General features: G+C 33.5%; 1 long non-coding RNA gene across 1 annotated transcript; it reads left to right on the forward strand.

Annotated features, from left to right (window-relative positions):
- On the forward strand, positions 760-2,373 carry LOC109822884. The gene is made up of 3 exons (XR_002242297.1): positions 760-904; positions 1,001-1,041; positions 2,011-2,373. It is a non-coding gene; the product is annotated as an uncharacterized LOC109822884 (long non-coding RNA).

Below are 6,419 nucleotides of genomic sequence, written 5' to 3' on the forward strand. Positions count from 1 at the left end.
AATTTCACTTGTAGCCATAATCTGATGAGGAATGAATAATTTTGTTATTTTAATGCGACAAAAATATATAAAGCATTCATGTTGTGTGCGCGCGCCACCCGACCCGAGCCCGAGCCCGGCCCGGCCGGCGCGCGCGTGTGTGGTGTGGAGCATAACCTTTGTTTTCTTCTAGGCATAGGAGAGAAAGGGAAGGCTTATAAAGAGCCTATCTTCCCATCTCTTTTCCAATGTGGGACTAAAGTTTTCCTCATTTCCTCTACAAACCCAAGTTTTAAGTTATCTTTATTATATAACTCCAACAGTCTAAAGCATTCTTCATGCTTTGTTACTATTGTCAAAGTATATATCGTATCAGTGTGATGAGGACATTTGACCTACTAAAAAGCTATATGGTATTTCAAGTCCAGCCTTCTTGAGCCCACTTCTATTATCAGCCGACTAAATAAATAATAACACACCATTCTATCAAAACATAGAGAATAAAGATCATCCAAATTCTTCATGATCACTTCCCTTCCACTAATAAACAAATATTATCAATAGATATTTGTCATTCCACTACCCTAATTGCTGCACTAAACCACAATCACTTACCATCAACCCATCAAGTGGGCACTTACCAGGCCAAAGTAATAATAAAAATAATAATAATAGTAATAGTAATAATAATAATAATAAACTATTAGAGTATATGTTTCACATGGTTTTTCTGTCCTACCATTATCACCCTCATTTCACTATAAAAACCGATATAGGGAAGGTTAATGCTCATTACCAAACAAAGGAAAAAAACATTCACCAAATTCCATGGCCAGCCTTAGCCAGCATCTCAAGGACAACTTCTTCTATCTCCTTGAACTAGTCAGAGGTACTGTCAGCAACAAGAAGAACTGTGAAGCAAAAGGTAGAGAAGGAGACCAACAATGAAACTTATCCTAACTCTTATCTCCTCCTGTAATTAACTTAGTTTTGCATGAATTGTCTTTTGTTTAAGGAACAGAATGCGAAGAGGAAACCCAGGCGGTATCTGTTACCGTGAAGGTTGCACTCTATTTCTTTTTCTTCTTTCATTAGTTACTGTTTGTTTCTGGGTTCATTGCGCTTTAATATCCTAAAGTTCTATCCATTTTTGACTTTGATATTACCTTGAAGTTTAAGCATATGAAAAAGATATCCAAAAGTTTTTAAGATGTAGTTTCCCGATATCCAAAAGTTTTTAAGATGTAGTTTCACCGGTTTACAGAGTGGATTTATATCTTAGTGAATAAAAGGTTTAATGTTTTTAATTTCAAGTAGTCTACCACTAAATCAGTGAGGGAAGTAAAAAAAGGGATCGGCCCACTTTTTAGGTCATATTAAAGTCTGAATAGTATCATGTTATAATTATGTGAAGCATTTCAAATTGAGTTCTAAGCTGCAATATTATATCTCGGAAGGTGTCAAAGTTAAAGGTGGATGAAACTTTGGGGTATTTTTTGGGGCAGATTTAAACACCAGAGTATCAAAGTTTAAAATTGGGTTTTTTTCAAGAACCATCTTTTAAATAAGGGTCATTTTATATAGAAGCCACTTTTGATTTATAATTTATACATAAACCAACTTTAAAAGGGTTTTTTGTTGCAATAGACCACATCCGTCTACTTTTTAGGTTAGGTTTTTTCATAAATTGAACCCACCTAACCTAACCCTTATTAAGGATCATCTTTCTATTACACTGGGGTATTTGATAGTTAATTATCACAACAAATCTGAGAAAACATGACTTAGAAGTGAATCCAGGTGGTTGATTGCAACAAAAAGCTGTTTAAGGGTGTTTTATGTAGAAATTGAAAAATTAAATGTGGTTTCAATAAAATGACCCTATTTTAAAGGTAGTTAATTTGTAAGAAAAAGAAAAAATCTCATTGGTGAAACTTAAGGATATTAAGGTCCAATAGCAGGAAGAAAAAAACCTAAATCTTCAACATTTGTTGTTTTTTTTAACTTGGGTTATTTCTGATTGATGTTTAGGAAAGGGGAATCCTTAAATTAAACAGAGGCCTTGCACCTCCTGGAGTTCAAAAAGGTCCGCCACCTGAGCACAACTAAAGTATTACGCACGCACCTACAGTTTGCTTGCATCTTCTAAATGCTATTGTATTATATCGTGGTTTGATCTACGTACGTGCTAGTATTGTGTGACTAGTGTCTTCATGATTAAGGATGAGGAATAGAGATTGAAGAGGCAAGAGGTACTTTTAAAATGTATATGAGATGGTGAGGTAGTAGTCCTGTCATCATTTGTTCTAAGGAAAAGAGCTTGTTGTATTATATGTGGAGGTTTGAATGTATTACTACTATGATGAAATAATTAAATTACTAAATTGAACTCACTTTGAGCTTAAATGTATCTGGGCGTTCATATTAATCAGACAAGTGGATATTTATGTCCGTTGGATCTCACTGTATATTATTACAGAGCGAGCTATATTGCAGAGCATAGAAATCTATCATGGAGTATATCATCTCAGCACAAGAAAGAGGTCGTATTCAACAAAACCATTCTTGGTTCTCCGCAAATCCAAACAAGTATAATAAAAAATTCTTGAAATATCTGAAAATTCTCATTGTTGTCTAATGATAACTCTTATCAGGACAATACATATATGTTTTTACCAGATTTTCGGATAGAATAGTGGCTTAAAAAGAAAATAAGGCAGAACCAATGCTCAGCAGAAAAGAATAACTAACAAACAATAAGAAGAAATAAATCATGCAAAAACACAAGGAATTTATTAATAAAGGAGCACGAAAGTGATAATAAACCTTAAAATCCACCAAAAGGTGCTCTTTCAATACATAAAGAACTCAATACATAAAGAACTTTGAATCCATGAAGAAATTTATTAAGAGGAATTTTAATGATAAAATTGATCTAATAATTATAGAGTTACATACCTCTTCTTAAATAGAAAAAATAAAATAGACTCCTAATAAGATAAAACTTCAAAGAAATAGTAAAGTGTCAAATCATACCCTGAAAAGACTTCCTTTAATTGAAGAAACAAATCATGAATTAAAATTAAATTTGTTTTCTAATTTAAATTGACTCTAACTTTATTACTAAAAATAAATTATAAAGTACCGTTTTTTTTATAGTAAATGAAGTTATTGAGTGTTGTAACTATAATTAATATGGGAGTTTAGAAATCCAAAATCCATAGAAACTATAAAAAAAACCTAAAATCCCCAAAATCTTCAGTTTACGAAAAAAATGAAAAGGAAGTGAGACCGGTTAAGGGGAAGAAGGAGAAAGATCAGAGATTCTAACATGTTAGTTTTTTTATGGTTTATTTTGCATACATATTAAAAAAAACTCGTACCTTTTTCCAGCCACCGGCGCCATCTCCGACGTCATCGATCCGTGGAACTCCGGCCATCCACGGTCGTGGGTTTCACCGGTGATGACCCCTATGGCCGCTGAACCCAAGAAAATCCATTTGGGTTCATAAGCAGTTAAATGGAAGAGGTAAGAGGAAGATAAAAGGAAAATTATCCAAGGCCCCTTAGAGTTTTGAGAATTTATTTTTTAAGTCCAAAACATATGAAAGGATATTTTCTACATGAAATCGATTTAATGGAAAAAGTTTCCTTTTGACCCACTAAACTAGAAAAGTTACTGTTAGGCCACAGTTCTGTTTAAAGAAGGGTAGAATTAAATTTCAGAAAAACCCCTAGAAACTAGATATATTAGTTTTATACCGAAAATAGTTTGAGTTTAGAATCTTTAGTTTTTATGCATCTTGTATGATTATAGGTTTGATCGAGGAGTAGGTTCTTGGAGTACGGTTCTACAAATTGTTATAAGATCTTTTAAAGTGATTAGAATTCTTCTCATTAGTTATTTTCTATTATATATTATTTAAATGATAATTTTATTTTTTTATAGAGAAATGATGAATCAGACATGTTATTCTGTTCATTTATAGTAATTTGAATGTGATAGCTATTTATCTTTTACTAGATAAATATTGTTTAGTATATGAGATTATTGAAATTTTATCATTTCAAATTTACTGCTCAAATCCAACTATTAAATAGTTCTATTTGACAAAAGTATATGATCTATTCATTTAGATTCATGAATATTTTATTTTCATGAAATTGATATGAGAAAAGTTTGCAAATGAGTTTAAGCATTTATAATGCTTTTCGCATCAGTGAAAATTGTAAGCGATACTTTTAGCAAAAAATAAGAAAAGTGTTTTAAATGTTAAAAATCCTCAAGAGTCAACTATGGAGTGAAGTGATTTGTTTAAGCCTACTGTATGGTATTGAATGCACCGACCAATGTAAAAGTGACCTTTTGGAAAAAGTAAAATGGTCTTCGGTAGCCTATGGTAGTGCTAGGTACATTCTGCTCTAGGTTGACTTATAGTGATTTGATGCGCATTCCCATGCTACTGGTTGTTAGACCCTAATGCCACTAAGAAAGAACCCTGGAGAGAGGATGAATAGGGTTTATGCTAATCTAATCCGATTTAATGCCAATAAAAACTAATTAGAAAATATCCAAGCAAGTTAGATATGCAACAAGATATATATGCAAGGATATACAAATAAGGGTAAATAAATAAATACAAACAATATAGCAGATAAATTAGACAATGAGTGAATGGCCATAGAGATAAAGAAAATATAAGTGCACAAGCCAAACTCAAACACACAAGAAATGATCAAGGAGTTCGGACCTTTCGTCCTATGTCTCCGTTCCCCACTCCAGGGGAGAAATCCACTATCACATCGGGTTTTCAACGCTCATCTGAAAATGTTTACACTTCACACTCAGTTTTCTAGCTCACTGAAAACTTTACAATCAACACTCTTGCAATCTCACTCTACATCCTCTAAGTATTGGTTTCTAGCCCGTATCTTCCTCAGGTGCTCGGATTTACAACCTCTCCCTAGGCTTTATGACGCAGCGCGAAAGTTGTAGCCTTGGAATCCACCAACGACAATCTTCGAATATATGAAGAGCTTCGAATACACGTAGTAAATAATAAAGAAAAACAAAATTTTATTAATCAAAAGTTATGCCTCTAGGGCTTACAAGACTCTTCTTAAATAGAAAAAAAGAAGACTCCAACAAGGACTCAAACTCTACCAAAAATAGTAAATATTAAAACTCCTAAAAAAGACTGCTTATTACTAGGAAAGTCCACCGGTCAAATCTGAGATCAAATCGGATTTATTTTCTAAACAAAACATACTCCTAAAATATTACTAAATATAGTAAAAAACAGATAAAAATTTAAATATCTCTCAAACCATAAGGAATTTGGCAAAACGAAGAACACAAACCAAACACCACTCCTCGAGATAATCGATTTTCATATATAATTCTTTCAGTTCTAACGTACGGTTTGAAAGTTACAACCGTTTCTTTGAAACTAGTTATTTTCTTCGACCAGGCCCGCATTTGGGCTTACAACTGTCTCACTTTGATATAAACGTATCTGTTGTGTGTTCTATATCATTTTACTGTTAACGTCACTCCCTCTTGGGATGATCCCGTCTCGCACCACACACTCCTCTCTGTGTACAAGTGTATTACAAAGTGTATCCTCACAATGAAAGTTCAATAACTAAATGATTATTCTTTAAACAAGGTGAGAACTCAACTAAGCTCAACTTAAGGTTACAAATTCCACAACTCCAAATTATATTATGCATAAAATACTATAAGTTCAATAGGTTGTATGTGAACAATGAGTACAATCAAAACAAATCAAACTCAAGGTAAATCTAGCTTATGGAAATTATAATCAAAATAATAAATAGCTAGAATGGGTTTAGAAAAACTTCTCTATGATGACAAGAGAGAGATAGATGAGTTGAATGCCCAAACACCAAAGAATGATCTCCTCAAGCTCTTATGAAAGTTTCTTCACAAACAAACTTAAGAACCCTTAAACAAACTTGTAAAACCTTTTTAAAACTTTTCTCTTTTCTAAATTAGGTATGAAGTATGAGGGGTATATATAGGAAACCCAAAAGTGAAGAAGATACCAAGAAAACCCTGTTCGCGTGGAAAACTGTTGCTTTCTTCATTAATGAAATAATTGTCATCTTGAATTACAAAGATCCGGTCTTTTATAGATCCGGTTACAACTAAATCAAAGAAAGAAGAAAAAAAATAAAAATTACAACTTTCCTCTTTTGAACAAATCGCGAGCTCCTGTTTTACGGCCACTCGCTTGTGTGGGTTCTTTGCCTGCGCCGGGGTTGTTTGCCGTGGACCACCGCGCGATCTAGATCCGGTCGGATCTACACGATTATGCGGGTATTATTCCACGAAGGGAATAATAGCCGGGAGGGATTAATCCACCAAGGGAATAATCGCTCGGATCTCGAGATCTAAGACCAAGCTTAGATCTGGA

Source organism: Asparagus officinalis, chromosome 8 (assembly GCF_001876935.1).
Source record: "Asparagus officinalis chromosome 8, Aspof.V1, whole genome shotgun sequence".
Taxonomy (NCBI): domain Eukaryota; kingdom Viridiplantae; phylum Streptophyta; class Magnoliopsida; order Asparagales; family Asparagaceae; genus Asparagus; species Asparagus officinalis.